Here is a 20023-nt window from a genome sequence, read left to right as displayed (position 1 = left end):
CTAGCCTCTCAGGACGCCTCATATCAGTGTAGCATCTACCCCATGCACAATGTTTGACAATTATTTCAACTTACATCTGTATAAAACCAGAGACAAATCACTATTTCTGATATCACTCTACGGAGTTCTAACCTTAAGATGTCCGAGTGCAACTGGTACTAAACTGGCATTGGCTCGTCTGCATTTAAGGGGCAGGACTAAGCAATAGGAGAATTCTGCGGGCATGATGAAGACAGCGTTTAGCCTTATTCATGCCAACTCTATGCATCCAATGTCCCGACAAATATGAAAAAATGCATTTAAACAACAACAAAACCTGTCTGACGACAAAAACTTCAAAGTTAAGCTGAACACACCACACTCCCCCAGGCAGCCGCTAATCATTAGGAAGTGTATTACTGTAGCCTCAGAATCAAATGCATCTAAAAGCTAACATTGATACCACACCATTGACTGAGCTATCGCTTTCACTTCAAGGCTTAGGTAAGCATGTATCTCAGATGATCATAAAATCATCTGAAAGCTAACACTGATAGCGTCTGGATGCCTGCAAAGAAGTAGTCACGTGTCTGCTGTGTAATATTTCATCTAGGCTCAGGTTAGCACAAATTTCAGATTAGCACAAACACATCTGACGCGACAGCTCCATCATAATACATGCCAGTTAATCTGGTTAAAAACATCGCACTCAAATTGGTAATCTCAGTAGCTGAGTTAAAATGGATACAATTCTATTAAAACACAAAGAGGGATTTTAGCCTTATATCTATGTGCCCCTCAAATATCCCCCAATCAATCAGGATTCACAGCCGACGCTATTATTTAATGATAAAACCCCGTTATCACTGGGCGTGGAGTAGCATTACCAATATATCAGTGTCCATGTGAGGCGGGGTATCGTGTTCTGTGTTAATAGATGTTATGTATCCAATAGGAAAACAAAGGATGAACAGAACAACAGTCTCAGTCATATTAACGGATACATATCCCTGTACTGCTCTAAAGACTTCACACCACAACAAGAACACAATTAGTATAGGGTGACAACGCTAAGAGGCCCTGACTGGTGTATGATGGCGTTAATAGAACGGTATATGGAGGAAAATTGATCTCGGCCAAATAACAAGGTTACGGTCATATTATATATCTTACAGTAAGAGCCCAGTCAAATGGACCACAAGCTGTAAACAAATGGCCCTTAATTGTTCCTATTGGGTTATGAAAAGCTGCAGTTATACGATCTGTCTGTGGGTTCAGTTTCTCAAGTGGTTAACACATCCATCACAGCGTCAGTCTTTGTCAGGATGTCGATGATGTCGAGAGCCGCGTATTGACCCCCAGTGCGGCACTAATCATTATGCGTTTACCAGCGCTCTCTCGTCTGTGGCGAGCATTAGAGCATAAATGGGCTTTAATTGCTTATTATCACGTGTTTGTGTGTGTATGTATGTGTATCTGTGTGTGTGTGTGTGTGTGTGTGTGTGTGTGTTTGGGGAATGTGTTGGAAATTATGTGTGGCGTGAGGGCATCGTAAAGTGCTATTGACTGGCAATCACACCACAGCCAATCTGACAGCCCCAGACGCTGAATAAGGAATACTCCAGAAGGCAGCGCACTGGAGCCCGGAGAGCAGGAGGTTCAGAAGCTCCTCAGTCTCAAGAGCTGGTCCTGATCTGGCAAGGACTACAGTTGACATTTACGTTTATTGATTTGGGAGGTGATTTCTTCTGAAATTACTTACAAATTAGGTCAAAAGTAACCCAAGCAACCGTAGGTCAAGGAGAAGCAACTGAGTACAATAAGAATAAGCATCACAACACTCAAGTCGATCAACTAGTTTCAAATCAATCATATGGATCAGAGCAAAGACACAGACAAAGGGAGGGGGGCGAGAAAAGGAGTAGAAAGAGAAAAGGGCAGATGGAGATCCTTCATTTTAATACTGTGGAAAAGAGAGGGATGAGAGGCATTTGTCCAGGACAAATCTGTTTCAGAGCCAAGTTTGAATCAGATCTGAACTTTGACCCAGAACCAGAACTAGTCTAGATCCATTCCAGAGTAGCTGCCAGAAGAAAGGTGTATGAGTGTGTGAGTGTGTGCGTGTGCGTGTGCGTGTGCGTGTGCGTGAGTCGGCTCCTGATGAATGATTCCTCTTTGCTTGTCAGCAGCAGGCAGGTTTGGTGCCGCCTCCATCATCTCTGATTTGACGCTAATGCCTCTCATCCCTCTCTTTTCCACAGTATTAAAATGAAGGATCTCCATCTGCCCTTTTCTCTTTCTACTCCTTTTCTCGCCCCCCTCCCTTTGTCTGTGTCTTTGCTCTGACCTCTGAGTCAAGTTGAAGCTTGCTCAGAGATCCGCAGGTCTTGGTCTTCTCTACAGTATTAAAAGCTGGCCTGGTCTTCTCTACAGTATTAAAATGCTGGGTATCCATCATCCGTGTTCCCTTTCATCTCCTTTACCCTCGACCGCGTGTCTTTGTTCTGACCTTTGAGTGGAGTTGAGAATTGCTCACAACTCTGCAGGCTTAGGTTTGCCTGCCACTGCTGCTCTCAGGTACGGAGCAGGACTGAGAGGAAATAGAGGAGACACACCACAGGAGGAGTGGGAGGAGAAGGGGTCAGGGAAACCCCCTGAGGGAAAACAAACGGCCAGAATATCAGGGAGCCAAGGACAACTGGCAGCTGGAAATGACTTATAAATGCACCAACACACACACATGGTGATGTTTCACAAAAAGGTAAAGTCGGAAAATGTCAGGAGGTGTTTGGTGTTAGGTGTGTCTGACAGTGGCCAGGACCGAACTCTCCTGCCACGGACAGATGCTCTAGGAGGTACAATACTACAGGTGCTTCCTGTTTCAGATCCAACCGGTGCATTTTAAATGGTGGCCTACAGGCTCATGTCACCATTGGCTGCTGTAGTCACTAAAAGATGTGTGAAGAAAGACTATTCCTAAAGTTCCATTTCCCAGAAATAAGATTTTGTTTGATGAACGACCAGTTTTTTTGTGGGAACGAGATCTTATCTTACAAATCTTGTATGATCAAGTTAAGCTCCTACACAACCCTATGCACTGAAATGAGTACACATGATGTATCTACAGTTCACAAAAAAGCATTTGGTTTTCACAACAATGTGGCCACAATATAAAGTTTTGGCATAGAAAATGATTCACTCTCAAGATCCTGAGCAAAAGTACATTAACATCAAGGCCACACAAAGGTGCCCACAGAAACACTACCAAGACTCAAACCAGAGTCTTTCTGTCTAGAGCTTTTGAGCTGTATTGCAGTCCCTCCACATCAATTCACCTGTCACACACACACCCTTCCTCTGAGATACAGTGAGACACGCTGCATAACATAACACACTATTTCATAACTTTTCTTCCAAACATAAGGGTTTGTATTCCTCAAAGTGGTCTCCTTGCTAACACGTCTGATTTTACCCCCTCTGGTCTATATATCCCTTACTCTGCTTGGAATTTCTGACTATCTATCTGCTGTAAACAAATCGGTGACCTTGAGTTGCTCTTAGTGTCTAGCGAGCTACCTGCTAAACAATTTGCAGAGGATAAAAAGAAATCACTCTTTTGATCAATCAGCCCACTGTATAAAAACAGCAAAAACTCTCCTAGTAATAACATAAACAAACAGCTGAAGCGCTTACAATGCACACCTGGCCTCTATGTTAGCTATTTAAGTCAGCGCATACTTTAACCGCTGCAGGAAATAGCCTTACAGGCTTCATACTTTACTGTATATAGCCCACTGTGGTTCGCGATTCGTTTTCATCAATAAAAACGTTTCAAAAACAGACACACACACACACACACTCTGCGCCTGGATTTGAGTTGTAATACACTCTCCCCCAATCAATGCACCTATCAGATGGTACCCTCTCTCTCAGTGACAGTAGACATGCTATGCAAATCCCCACTATTAACTCACCCACCAGCACCTAAAGCCCCTAAACCCTTCTACTGTTTGATTGTGTCCCTGGGCAGCAGTCCAGGAGAGCCTCTACACGTGCACACCTACACGCGCACGCACACACACACGCACACATGCACATACAAAATCATACATACACACACAGACAAAACTACACATACACACACATACACAGACACACACATACACAGATCAGGATTCATGAATGCGGAGGAAGAAAGACACAGTCAATACCCTGAATGCTGCTCTGTCATCAACATCCAAGTTAAAAAATAGAATGGGGACTGGAAAATGAAGTCCTACATCAGCTGTCAAGTCAGGTAAGAAAAACAAAACAAAACCAAAATCAAAATAAAAAAAAAACAAAACATATACTGTTATAGCAATTTTCCTTGAACACGCAGCTGAGGCATACTAAAAGCTGACTCCTATTTCCAGCTGTCACTCACACTACTTGTGTTATTTACCCTGAACTGTAAATCGTAAAGTGGCCTCTGCCACGGTGACTCAGTGCACGCTGTGAATGATTTCGCTTGCCATGAAAAGCATCACCTAATGTGTGGAGAAAGCTAGTAGTACTAGTAGACTTCTAGCTGCAGCAGTAGCAGTAGCAGCAGCACAGATTAATTATGTGGCTCTACAGACCAAGGCCAAAGAGCCTGTGACTGCACTGGGAGCCTCCCCGTTTGGCCCCTTAATTAACAGAATAGTTAATCATAATGCACTTCTCTCAGTGATAACTCACGATAAGCCGGCATTTCATTTCACATTGCTCGCCCCCTCTCTCGAGTCCCTCTCTTTTTTCTTTCTGTCCAACCTCATCTGTTTCTTCCTCTTCTTTCTCTTTACCCTCTTGTCTCTTTTACTACCCACTCTCTCTAGCTCTCTCTCTCTCTCTCTCTCTCTGTCTAGTCTTTCTTTCCAACTCTCTCTCTCTCTCTCTCACTCTCTGTATTCTGTCTTTCTCTCCCAGTCTGTTCTGTGTGCTGACAGATTACAATTACATTTCTCTTCCATACACACACACAATTAATTGAGGGGTTATTCTAACACATCACCAATGACAGATATCCACACTATATTATATAGCACAGTTACAGTGTGACTACAGCATTGAGTTGTTTTTTACACAATGTCAGTTTGTTACAGTTAATTCAATGGAAGTTTTAGAGTATTGTGGCGTGTAGCAGGAGTGATGTGTGTGTGATTGCCTGTATTTGTAGGTGGGTAACATAGCTTGTTGCTATGTGACGTACAAACAGTGTTCATAGCGTAGAATGTGTATGCCTGCAAATTCAGTTGAACTGTTCTAATGAGTGTTTGGTGTTTGCCTTCTTGTGTTAATGTCTACATGCATATATATTTAGTGATGTGGAGTCAGTGTAATTTGTAAATGCCCCAGTGTGATTTTCCTTGTGTTTCAGTGTCTTTGTCCGACCCTAGTCAGTCTGATGTGTCTGCGTATATAAGCCCACTTCATTTGCCATTCTGCATCAGTGTCTGAATGTGCTTGTGTGTTAATAAACGGCAAGAAAAGCGAAAGATATGTCTGACTCTGTGAAGATCGCAACAATATGGCAATACAGGCATTCAAATGGGGCAGTGAGAGAAAACATCATGAGAGTTGTGGTCCAGTTAACCCTTTTTTGGTCATTCCAGAAAAAAAGTTATTTCAACTTGTATATTCCATCGATCTGTGAGGCCATATTAACAGTCATCACACAATATCTTGAATATACTGGACCATACCTAAACCACTTGGCACATACGAGGCACTAAGTTGACTTAAGTTTTAAAGAAGTGTTTTTTTTTTTCAAGATTGGATAACACAAGGCACACTCTACCAAGTTGAGTTGAGAGTTGAGCAGACTATTAGAGAAGAAGAGTAGTGAAGCCAGTGCTCTGTTTTACAGTGACGTCTTTATGCTTGTGTGATCTGCATGTGTGATCTGCATGTTTGATTTGCACGTTGCCAGTCGTAACATTTAAGGGTTTCCTGACTTGGCTCTGCCATCCCCTGACTGTGATGCGGTTGGATGGCAGCGCGTCTGGATGGAGGGAGAAGAGGCATAGCGAGGGAGACGCTAGCCATATGCCCATCTACCAGTGTGCCAGCTCACACACACACACGCACGCACGCACGCACGCACGCGCACACACACACACACACACACACAGTGCCATCCTGATCTCGCTTTCAGAAGGATGGCGACCCAAATAACAAAGCACTTTCTTCTGTTTCCATCTTCCGAATCTGAAAGTAAAATATTTAGCCATTTATTTCAAGATCTCCAATTAGATCAGCATAGCATACGAGATTAGACTTTGTGCCTGAATGCTTGTGTTGTTTCTTTGAAATTTCAGCATTTTTATCACAAGCTCGTCTGCTACACACATATATTTGCGTTTGAAATCCCCAAACTCATGTTGACATTGGGAGTTTGCACAGAGAGGGTTTGTGCGGCTATCACGGCAAGCCTTCTGATCGGCATCAAAAAAACAAACTCACGGCTGCCTGATGCTTCCTTTTGTCAATATTTCACAATCACCTCTGCCAGAGATAATTGCTTTGCTGCTAATTAGCTGGTAATTACTTGGAATAATGCATCCTAATCAAGCGATGGGGGCATGTTTTTGGGGTGGAGTGGCGATGGTGGGGGGGCAGCGGGGGGAGTGGCATCGTTGAAGCAGAAGCCCTCAGGCTAGAACTGGTTTCCCCCCAAATTCACTCAAAGTGACCTTGATGTGATTATTGTCCTCATCACTCTCTTCCATAACTTCTTAAGCAACAAACATTCCCCTCTCTCTGGTAGCTGACAACACATCCTAATTATGGACATACTGTGTTGATTATATGCACAGAGTTTGGGGGCTGGAGATGGAGGATGGGGATAGCGATGGTAGCTAGTTCCAGCTACAGCTATTACAGCCTGTTTGGACAACCTTTGCATTTAAAAAATCCCTTGCTAAAATGTATTCATGCTATTCGTATCTACACTGGCACAAGCAAGCACATTTCTACTTTTAACATTAATCTACAGTCAAGGTTAGAGTTGTGTTGCAGGAAAAGATTTAAGGTTTAGTATTACAGTGCTATGTTACGCTTTTTATAATGTATAACTTAGTTGTAACGTAATAAGAACAGCTATTCAATCTAAAGTGTTATTTAACTATTCCATGTGGGTTGAGAGTAGCTGAGAGTTGACCTTCTCAAGGTCCTGTAAATCACCCATGTTTGCACATCCATGAAGCACAAGAAGGAAGACCGTAAAGGTCAAGGGAACGTGTGTGTGTGTGTGTGTGTGTGTGTCCAGCAGTACGGTCAGAAACTGGTGCACACACAGACAGGAGATTAGAAATTAAATGAGAATATCAACATGCCAGTACACCCACAGGCCATGGAGTGTTCACACACACACACACACACACACACACACACACACACACACACACACACACACACACACACACACACACACACACACACACACACAAACACGTGCGTGCGCGCATACGATCGCACACACACACACACACACACAAACACACATATTCAATTCAATTTTAATTATATAGTTCCAATAACAATTGAAATAGTCTCTAGGCACTTTACAGAGCCCACAGCCTGAATCCCATTCTGCAAGCACTAAGGCGACTGGGGCAGAAGGAAGAACTCCCTTTTAAAATGAAGAAACTTGGAGCAGAGCTCAAGGGGGGGGGGGACCTATTTGCTTGAGGCCGGCCGGGTAGAGAGATAGATGGAAAAGGGGGTGGGGGGTGGGGGGGGGGGCAAGGGCAGGGTAGAGAGAAGGAGAAGGACTCATATCCTACATAGCATACTACATGCGGAATATGTGATTCCATGAAACATAAAATAAGGTATATGCATGAAATATACAAGTTATTGGTGGATAAAGATGGAGAGAGTCAGCATTCAAAGTATTGCTTGTAGAACAGCTCAGTGGGTATATAGTGTTCTCAAAATATACTACGAGGATAAGCAGAGCAGAGCAGAGCAATGAGGTAGAAAACTACGTCAATGATGGCATTTGTTCATATTATAGGTAAAAAGTCTGGCATATTATAAGCATGCATAATATTCACACAACCCCCCCACCACCACCACCACCACCACCACCACCACACACACACACACACACACACACACACACACACACACACACACACACACACACACACATATATATACACATACTTGCTATACGATGTTTGTGTGGATGGGTAAACTCTCAGCCTAAACAACTATCTAATACTGCAGCATGCCTTTTTTGAGTGCTGGCAGTGCTGAATTATTGCCAAAGTCATGAGCGTTCTGAGCAGCCCAGCAGATTTAAATGCCAGCGGTGAAATGTGATTGACAGGAATTCACAATGGAATTAGAGAGGAACACTGCTTTAAGGTCAAGATTATGGGGCCAAAAGCGTCGCTTTTTTCAGTTCCCCCTAACAACAACAACAACAACAATAACAACGCCACTCTTATCAACAAAGTTTCTTAATTGAAATGGTAAGAGCCATTACGTCTTAGAAAATAAGTGCAGCTGGTCAGACATTGTGAGTATTTCTACCACATTTCCACAATCCACTTCTCTGAAACTGCACTACTCACTGCCTTCCATCTACTGTTGCAGTTATATCTGGTTTAAAAAGTAGTTTTTATTTGGTAAAAGTCTCCATTTAAGCCATGCAGGACTAACATGTTTAGCAGTGTGTGCCAGGTGGCAAGCTGGTGCTTGGTAATTAGGAGGAATGTCTTAAATGCAGCTCTTCACTATGAGTGTACCAGCCACAACGCAGCACTCATTATGGATCTTTTTCTTTTTATATAGATTTATTTATGGGCTTTTTAGCCTTTATTTGGATAGGACAGTGAAGTATTTTGACAGGAAGTGAGGAGGAGTGAAGAGGTGGGGAGAGGATCGGGAAACGACAGCAGGCCCGAATCGAACCTTCGTCCCCACAGGCATTGTAGCCTGTAAATGGGGGGCTTATTGACTCGCGCCACAGTGCCCCCCCCCCCCCCCCCTCATTATGGATCTTATGGAGACATTTAACAGGGCTCTAATTAATGCATGCTCCCTCTCTCTCTCTCGTTCTCTATCTATCTCTCTCTCTTTCTCTCTCGCTGTCTGTCTGTCTGTCTGTCTGTCTGTCTGTCTGTCTCTCTCTCTCTCTCTCTCTCTCTTTCTCTATCTCACACACACACACACACACACACACACACACACTCAACAAGAGGTAATTAAAGTCCTATTTGACAGGTATAAATGCAAAGCTTGCGGAAAAGCAGTGCCTACAGAAAACAGACTGAACGGTCATCTTGATGTTGAATCACATGGTGTTTTTATAATAGATTATAGAGGTTCTTTATAGATCAACATGGATGAGGACGGGGAGGGAGATGGGCGGGCCACTGGTGATGTATAGATAGACGTGATGTGTGAGAGTGTTGACGTGTGTCTGTGTGTGTGTGTGTGTGTGTGTGTGTATGTGTGTGTGTGTGTGCATGTGAGCATGTGTGAGATTGTGTGTATTTGTTTGTGTTTGCATGTGTGTGTGAGTGTGTGTGTGTGTGTGTGTGTGTGTGTGTGTGTGTGTGTGTGTGTGTGTGTGTGTGTGTGTGTGTGTGTGTGTGTGTGTGTAGGCTGTCATGAGCACATGGTCGTAAATGATGAGATAATATATTGTTTAGGTTCTGGGGGAGGGACAACAAATCGTTTCTGCGCCCCCTTCCGCTCTTGACATTCTGTGACACTGATAAATCTCCCAGAGCTGCAAAGCTTAATTACCCCTCCCTCTTCCCCTCCCCCTCTATCCCTCTCCCTCTCCCTCTCCCTCTCCCCCTCTCTCTCTCTCTCTTTCTCTCTCTCTCTCTCTCTCTCTCTCTCTCTCACACACACACAGACACACACACACACACACACATTCACAGACACACACATACCTCTAACTCTCTACACATACTCACATGTCCTTTTGAGGTTTGATGCAGTGTGCATATGCGCATGCACACACACACACACACACACACACACACACACACACACACACGCACGCACGCACGCACGCACACACACACACACACACACACATACACACCGCACACACACATAATTCAGATGACAGAGATAGATGAGTGGCACTTCCTACAATCAGTCAGCCACTGTGAGCTGCACCTGATGTAACATGCACACAGTCTCACACACACACACACACACACACACACACACACACACACACACACATACACACACACACACAGACACACACAGACACACAGACACACACAGACACATACACACATACAATCACACATGCACACATGAGCACAGTTACACACACAGGCATATACACACAAACACACACCTGTACACATGCCTAACCACACTCACAGACACACAGCTACTGTATGCTCATATGTAATGGCTACAGATGTCCAGCCCCCCGTGATGGGTTCCCTTCAGATAGAGTGGACGTGCTCTCTTGCTGTCTGGTGGCAGAGCTCTGGGCTTTAGGGGTCTGCTGGGTGGACAGCTCATATCAGACGAGCAGCGGGAGAATCTCCATCCCTCTCAGTTCTCCGGAGGGCTACACACACATAACACACACGCACACAGGGAAACACACTGGTGCACAAACACACTAACACACACGCATACACACATGCAAGCTCAAACAAAGACAATCATCCAGACACTCAAAAAACACAGGGAAACACACGGTGAAACGACAGAAGTTTGAAACAACTCATTCTTCTGCTGAGCTGCTGCTCTATCTCTTGGAACCCAGGATTCCACATGTAGTGGATATCATTTTAGACCACCTTTCTTATTACAGTGCCATTGTTACATTACTAAAGCTTACATCAGACTTTCATAATCATCCCCATACCTGCTTTCGTCCTCACTAAATGAAGGCCACTTCCGCAGGTTTGTTTCCAGTGAAGTGATTTAGAGCATATTGCATGGATGAGCTAAGCCAGCAGTAACAGTGTGTGGATGTGGAGAGGTGAGGGGATCCAGGTCAGAAGCCTGGAAGTCCCCACTGACCTTCCCTTCCACATAGCTGGCCTCACAGATGCCAGTGGTGTCGGATCACACGCAGGTTCATGATATGGATCAATACGGGGAAGAGTGGATTCTTCCAGGATCTGTCTTTTTTTCCCCCCACTGTGAGATAGGATCAAGCACAAGAAAAAGACTTCCCACCAAGAAACCTATTGTTACATACCAACAAGGAGAAGTTACACACACACATACTACACACTATAGTCAGAAAAGATTGTATAAATCATAAGTGGCCATACACAATCACGTGTCTGCACATGTGTCCCTTTATCTGAATTATCTGAAGGTCATAGACCATGTTATTGGCTATTGCCAGGGTTAGGTTGGTAATATGTGAGGTTTCAGTGGAGTTTGAAGTGTATTAGATAGGTAAACAGATGCTAGTGTAAGACAAAATTACATAAACCAAACAAATCTAAACACATGTAATACCCCCCTAATCAACTAAACTGGACTAAAATCTAAATAATATATTAAATAATATTCCCTTACACCTAGCCAGGCAGCCCCTCTCCCTCTCTCTCTCGCTCTCTCTCTCTCTCCCTCCCTCTCCTCTCATATCACATTGCTAATGCTTATAATAATACTGATAAAATGGCCATATTGCCTACTGTAAATCTACTACCCAAAGGTATCTCCTTATCTGAAATAAATGTCTACTAACAAAAATGTTCTCTCTCCCTTGTAGAATGTTCCAATTGCTGATGGAAGTGGAAACATTGCTCCTCACCCCCACTACTCCTCAACTACGCATATGGACAGCCAAACTCTACCCACTCACTCTGTTCTTTTTCTTTCTCTCCTAATCCAGACTATCTTCGCTATGGGACGCTGCTGTAGTCTCTCCACCCGGTCTACCCGTAGAAACCCTCTGCCAATTGCACCCACCGCCACCGCACTGCCGTACACTTACTCTACCTCATACCCTATGCTAGCATTTATATACAATATATAACATCGCCACCATCAACATGTTTCTCTGCTCCTACTCCCCTTACCCCTGTAACAGTAAACCTTTGAGCACAGTGTATACCCACTAAACTGGTCTTGTTTGTATCATGTATTTACCACTGGATGTCTGTATATATATTATGTACACCTACCAAACGCAGGATATGTACAACACCTGTTGTTTCCCATCCCCTTCTGCCACACAACCCTCCCCCCATCCCCCCTTCCTATCTCCACCCGCCGACCTCAAGCAGATGGGTCCCCCCTTATGTGCCGTGGTTCTGCTTAAGGTTCCTTCCTGACTAACAGGGAGTTTTTTCTTGCCCGTGTTGCCAATGTGCTTGCACTAAGGGGGTTCAGGCTCTGGGCTCTGTAAAGCGCCTAGAGAGAATTGTATTGTTATGGCGCTATATAAATAAAATTGAATTGAATTGAATTATTAGAGTTGAACGTGTTTTGCGATGTTTGGAATGTGTTAGTATAGGTGTGTGTGTGTGTGTCTCAGCCAAGCGATCTGGGATGTCAACTGAAGGGACCGGCATTTGAGATTTATAGTTAATAAGGATATGCCATAGTCAATAATTCAATAATTAAGTTAGAATGTAGTAATTTCTGGTTAGAGAGAGATTATCCTGAGGAGTGAAGTGTGACAAGTGGTCTCACTCCCCTCCCCCCATGTCAAATCAAAGGGCCTTGTCTCCAAGGCCTATTGAATATAGGGTGACACCCCTGTTTCTCAGAGAGCATTTAAGCAAATCATTCAATGAATAAATCAGATATGGCTTAGGTGAAGCGCTGTAAGTGAGTGTGGAACTTCAGGTCTGTCTCAACCATGTGTGGCCACCATTGTTCAAGATTAAACCTGAATCATGACTGACCAAAATCCAAGACTGGGTCTCCAATATATGGTATTAAATTAAATACCATTACAAGGCTGTCTCGGACACTGCACTGTGACAGCACTGAAAATGATCACAGGAGCTATTTGCAACCTTTAATTGCAATTAAACCACAATGGAAACAATCAATACTGTCTTACACACACACACACAAACACACACTTGCGCATACACAATCCCCTCCACACACACACACACACAACTATCTATGCATGCACACTCATACACACACACACTCATATTACAGTGTATTAGTAGAAATGATGTGTGAAAAGGATGGAAAGAAGAGATCTATGAGAATGTGTGTGTGTGTGTGTGTGTGTGTGTGTGTGTGTGTGTGTGTGTCCCGAAGCATCTGCTTTGGTATTGAGTTTCCCACTATCTGATGGCCTCTCAGTAGGACACAGAGCTGCTTCTGCCACTGCAGTGACGACACCAGGGCGCCACAGAAGATCAGAGAGACACACACACACACCTACACACACACCCCCCCCGACACACACACACACACTCACGCACACGCACACACACACACACACACACACACACACACACAGAGGACATCCACGCACATAAACAACACACACACACACACGCACACACACACTCACACACATACACAGCACACTCACATACACATTTCCATTGTCTGCAAATGAAGAATGAGGTGGTCTGTTTTGCGGCTCATTGCACAGGCTCTCTTTCATCATGTTCCACTAAATGCAATTCAGTGGGTTTTCCTTCAGCTCACAGTTACAGTCAATGATCTGAATGTCAGGCTAGTGTTACAAGGCACAAGGAGAAGAAAGTCCTTTAAATATGCCCATAATCATCTTAATTTCCTCCCTGACCACGGAACATAATTCATTGTATGTTAAGGGGCCTTCATTTTGAGATAGCCTCTTTTAATTTCTTATTATCAATCTGTTTGTATGTCTCAGACAATCTCCTCATTATCTGTGAGTCCTTGCACAAATCTATTTTCATACTCCCTAAAATGTTCCCTTAAAAATGAAGGGTTTCTGTTTCACAGTAAGGGTGGAAGTGTGACTGTACTGAGCTTCTACCATGTGTCTGTTTCCCAACCTCACCCCAGTCCAGAAATGCCTGTTAGGCAAGCAAACATAAAAACAAGTGATTGAAACAAGTGATTGAGTCCAGTGTGACAGCAGGAATATCCACGTACACCTTGTTACCACTCCATTACTATCCTCAAATCAGTGCTTATTGTGACCATTGATTGAATTAACTCAACCTTGTATTGTGCTCTTTGTCAATATGTATTTACTGTGTACTTACATTAAATGTCCAGGAACAAGGGGGCGGTGTGCTTCTGTTTGTGTGCGCGCGCGCGTGCACACCTGTGTGTGTGTGTAATAGTTCGCCCCATAATTGTTGTGCGTGTGTGCCTGTTAGAATGGGTAATGTTCAATTCTGTGTTCAGTGCTCCATTTTAAAATGTCTTCATGTGTCCCTGCTTGGGTTAATGTCAGCGTATGTTTCAGTTACGCTTTTGAGTATGCTATGATATGTGTAATTGACTGTGTGCAATTCCCCATCTGTTAGCGTATTTGGCCATCCTTACCTAGTGTGTTATGTTAAGATTAGACCCCCCCTAGCGAGTCTACCCTCTGTATCAGCCTGACTGAATGTTGGTGAATAAACAGCAAGACGCCAACGCAGAGCCTGCCTCCAGCTTCCTTCTCTACAGTACTTTAATTATTATTAAATTGAAAGTAAAACCAAGATATAACAGAATGCTGTGTGACGTTCAAGATGTTCTTGGGGGTTATGGTTGGGATTATATTTGAATATAGAGTTAGTTTTATGTGCAACTATGTGCATATATGACATGAGAGATACACATTTTAGTCAATTAGTTCCCTAAGTACATAGTAATAAGGACACTTAATCTAAAGCTGGATAGTCCTGTCTGTTTCGCCTGAGTTGCACTGGCGAGCTGAAGTCTCTCATGAAAACTTAAGAGATTAATGAGTTTGCTGAAGTATCTGAGGCTCCAGAGCAGAGCAGCAGCCAAGCAACAGCCCTCTGACAACCCCTGCATCCCCCATCGGCCTCAGTAATCAGCGTCAGACATTAACCTCAGGGCCAACACACACACACACACTCACAAATACACACAGACGGACACACACACACACACAAATCCATCCCATCCAGACAGAGAGGGAAGCATTCCTGGGAACTCTGAAATCTAGTTCTCATTAACGGAGGAAGTTCTCTATCTAGAACAAACATCAGTAATTAAAACATCCTCCTCTCTGATCTTCACATCCGATTCATTCCACGGTAAAGAAGGAAGAAAGACAAATTGAACGGGGACAGAGAGGAGAGAGTGAGACAGCAAGAACAAGAGTGTGAAGAACGAGCATGAGAGAGAGAGAGAGAGCAAGAGAAAGGGAGAGAGAGGGAGGGAAGAGATAAAGAGAGGTGCGATGGGACAGCCAGACCACTAATTCCATGTGAAAATTGAAGTGGCTCTGTCCTCAACCCACTACACCCCCACCCCCACCCCCACCCCCCTGGCACCATCGGCTCAATTACCAGTCCGGACAGGTCTCTGGTTACCGCGGCGATAAGGCCATAATCCGAAAAACGACGCCACTTTTAATGACTTCCACTTTAATTAGCCGGGCTGAGAAAGGACAGCGGCAGACAAACTTCTCCATTGTCTCCATGAATGGCTCAAAGTCAGAACGAGCAGGGCCTGTGCACACACATGCTCACTCACACACACACACACTCATACACATACACATTCACACACACGCACACACACACACACACACACACACACACACACACACGCATACACTCACTCACTCACTCACACACTCACACACACACACACACAGACACACACAAACCCATGCATGCACACACACAGACATGCTCACTCACGCATACACACACACATATTCATACACACACACACGCAGACACACACGGTCAGCTCTCACCGTCTTCATGTCCTCTGAAGATGATGGAGTCTGATTGGAAGAGGGATTTATCCACCAGGAGAGCCAGATTCGCCGTGAAGGCTGTGGAAGTGCGGTGTAAAGACCTTCTTCTCAGGCAGATACACAGACAGGCAGACGTTATTATGAGCTAAAGGCAGAAAGCCTCATTATATATTTTTATGCTGGCCCAACCTGTCTCCTACGACTCCCTCTACCATCACTCCAACTTCAATCAGTTTGGAGTGAAGATATTAGCTGCCTGAGAGCGATGATCACAGTGTAAGCACACTTCAGCAGCGTTGGTGTGTGTGTGTGAGACACAAGAAGAGGTGAGCTGTAGCAGGCTGTTTGGAGAGGCCTAGAGAGGTGGTTGTGAGACATGGATTCAGTAATCATGTCTGGCGGAGAAACGAGCGTGTCGCCTGTTGAGAGGAAAATAAGTGGCGTGTTTCTTCTGAATATAAAAGGCATGAGTGCACAGACACCAACACTGAGGGTACACCACGACATCAGACATACCTGGGCCCTCACCACCTCATCAGGCATACCTGGGCCCTCACCACCTCATCAGGCATACCTGGGCCCTCACCACCTCATCAGGCATACCTGGGCCCTCACCACCTCACCACCTCATCAGACATACCAGGGCCCTCACCACCTCATCAGGCATACCTGGGCCCTCACCACCTCACCACCTCATCAGACATACCTGGGCCCTCCCCACCTCCCCACCTCATCAGACATACCTGGGCCCTCCCCACCTCAGCACCTCACCAGACATACCTGGGCCCTCCCCACCTCACCACCTCAGCACCTCATCAGACATACCTGGGCCCTCAGCACCTCATCAGACATACCTGGGCCCTCCCCACCTCCCCACCTCATCAGACATACCTGGGCCCTCACCACCTCACCACCTCATCAGACATACCTGGGCCCTCACCACCTCACCACCTCAGCACCTCATCAGACATACCTGGGCCCTCGACACTTCCTCAGACATACCTGGGCCCTTACCAGGGAGGAGATGGAGGTCATCATCCCCCCTCCACAAATAATAGCTACTGCTGTTGCTGTATTTGTAGTAGCTATGGCAAGGCATCTTTTACAGCCACCGCTCTCATTAAGATAATGCAATGGTAGTGCAGTGGTTAGCGTCGCTGCCCTTTTGGTTGTTGACTTGGGATTGATTCCCTTCCACATGCAGGTTCCCTATGTAGGTTGCTTTGGATAGAGGTGTCTCTGACTTCTGCCTTTACAGCTTTGGATACAGGTTTCTGCTAGTTACTGGACTTCTGCCTTTACAGCTGTGCCTGGGATGGGACAGGGCCAACTTCCCAGAATGCCCTAGACATGCTAAAATAATGGCTTCCTCCAAAAGAAGAGAGGAAGATCTGTGTGACCTCGTATGAAACCTTTACTCTGAGTTAAGAAATCCTAATTATTCACCAAACTTTTGCTCTCGAGGTCTTTGCGCTGCTCACACCAATGCCAAAAGGGTCTGTTAAACATGACCATTTCAAGATCAGCAAACTTTGTAGGATCATTTTTTGGAACTCTTACATCACTGCTCTGTGTGATCCTGTTTGCTGTAGAGATGCGTCCGTGACGGCAGGGACAGCCGGGACGATGACTGCGTGCTAGTGACTGGCACTTACACCACTGGCTTTTAGCCGCTGCTCTCACATCTGTGCCTCTCGCACACAAGGTTGCTAATTTGATCCCAATGTGGGACCGTTGCTTCTCACAACTTCTCAAAAGTTCCTCTTATGTTTTGGTCGTGCTCCATTTTTTATATGTAGAGGACATTTCCTAATCCACACATCTCATTTAAGCATCTTGACAAAATTTAAATGTAAATACTACAGAATGCTATAAAGAGACTATAACAAACTACACGGTACTGTTTATGTTCCAGGTTAGTAGAGGCTTTGAATGTGTGAATTTGGGTAACACATTATTGGGATAGTCCTCCTACAGGGACTTTACAGATGGTTTGTTGAAACTCAAATTCAGTGTTTCTAATTGTTCACTGAACATCACCCTAACCTTCACCTTAGCCCAACCCCTAACCCTAACCTTAGCCATAAATTGTAGTTAACTGTTTCAATAGATAGTTTGTTCATAATCTGAGCATCTGTAGACAGTCTATAGGGACTATACCATCCAAATAAAGTGTGAGACGTACTTAAGAGATCTGTTGGTCTCCTTACACAGTCCTGTCACTATATTATAATGTAGGTGTGAGACTGACAGAGGGAGAGAGAGAGAGAGATTGAGAGGGGGGGGGGGGCAAAGATGTTCTCTAAGTGTGGGGATAGTGAGATATGTTGATGGGCTATCAGTGAGTCCTTCTAATGGGACTCTTTAGAAGACTGGCACCTGCTTTTCACTCTGTTTCACCCTGTGCGGGTCTCTGGGACATCAGCGCCATCTAGTGGGCTGAACTTGTACGACCTTTTCTTCTGATAACAGCAAGAATAATCAAATTTAAATAAATACTGAATTTGTCAAACCTCAACAGAGAAACCCTTCAGAGAACAGTACCTTTTAGCAAAAACCAACAGATCTTAAAAGTCCTACAGAGTGGCCGAAAAAATATCCTTGGATTCTTTTTCACAAACTGTAACTTGTTTTTCAGCTGTATTGAAGTAATTTGGACAGTTCATCATATAAGTGTTTTAAAAACATTTAAACAATATTCAACCCTAACAAGAAACTAACAGTGCCATAAGCTTGGCCATAACACAAGCCTAACCATAACCCTTTTTTAATCTTCATTGTGTCAGCATATCATTTGATGATTACTTAATATGGACTGTCCAAATGAAATGGAAAAGCAATGTTTTTGTGAAATGTAGTAAATAACACACACCAGCTGCCTGACAGCTTGAAGGTAAGAGAGACTATACAGACAGACAGGAAGCTCACTTTTAGAAGTAAATAAAAACAATATGCTGACAGAAATCATAAGCTGTACCCATCACACAAACTATAAGCCTGTGACAGTCTAGTGAGAATGAGGACATTGCACCATAATAACTCACCGGCTTTACATAATGTTTTTATTCCACACACAGCTTTGTGTGTGTGTGTGTGTGTTTTTTCCAAGCTAATCTTGCATAGCTCCCCTTTTTCCTTTTCTTATCAATAAATTGCAAATGTTACCTTGAAACGCACTGACAGGCACAAAGACACCAGGAGGAAATGTCAAAGCTCTTTTTTTGTCAAAGCTCCACAATTACCTCAGTCTTTAAGTCATACTGGCCCATAAATTAATATCAGAAGGGAAAAAAAAACATATACAAAAGCTATTAACAAAACACCTGTCACATTCACATCTACTGCTGGGATTTGTCTTAGTCTGTATAGTAGGCTGTGCACAAACCTTAAAGCAGCAATAAGGAGTTCTGTTCCAAATCTAGCACGCTAACTACCTAAAAGGCGTGCAAAAACCCTGCAAACACCACCAACAGCCCAGTTGACACTGATAGAAGCTTGCCAACACACTAACTGGTGACTTTTGGCAGTATAGCTGGCAATGTCATGCTGTGAAAGCTTTTCTTCCATTTTCGCAAGGTGTTCCAGCCAGGAAACACAGAACTACATAGTGCATATTCTGGATGGCTAGTGGGAAAGACACAGGTGTTTATCTGTCCTTCACATGACCATATGCTATAAAAATTAATTTGAGGATGGTACCAAAACCGTACCTCAAAAAGTGTCAAATTGTTGCATAGTGTTACTTTAACAGCTAACCCAGATCACGTACTGATAATTCATATTCAAAGTCATCTGTGCAATCCTTTACTGGGTCTTTTGCTCTGTAATGAAGTCAGGAGGATCTGTCTGAGTGTTTAAACGAGTGCTTTGTGGTAGATTTGTGTGTGTTTATGCCTAGAGCCTCTGTGTGTGTTTTCTCTCCTCATATGACATATGACTGTGTAGATGACTTTTGAGAGCTGTGGATGGAGACAGACTGTTTCCAGCTGCTGGGGCTGCTGCTGGTGCTGCCAGTGTGTGTGTGTGTGTGTGTGTGTGTGTGTGTGTGTGTGTGTGTGTGTGTGTGTGTGTGTGTGTGTGTGTGTGTGTGTGTGTGTGTGTTGGTGCTGCCAGCGTGTGTTTACACACAGATAAAGATGCTGGAAC

General features: G+C 44.2%; 1 protein-coding gene across 1 annotated transcript in view; it reads right to left on the bottom strand.

Moving 5' to 3' along the window:
• Positions 1 to 20023, bottom strand: part of asic1b (acid-sensing (proton-gated) ion channel 1b) — a 237908-nt gene that overhangs the window by 133390 nt on the left and 84495 nt on the right. The gene's annotated exons all lie outside the window — the stretch shown is intronic.

The sequence above is a fragment of the Clupea harengus genome, chromosome 5, assembly GCF_900700415.2.
Source record: "Clupea harengus chromosome 5, Ch_v2.0.2, whole genome shotgun sequence".
Classification (NCBI taxonomy): Eukaryota; Metazoa; Chordata; class Actinopteri; order Clupeiformes; family Clupeidae; genus Clupea; species Clupea harengus.
The sequence above is the reverse complement of the archived record's forward strand: the minus strand, read 5'-3'. Positions and strand labels throughout refer to the sequence as shown.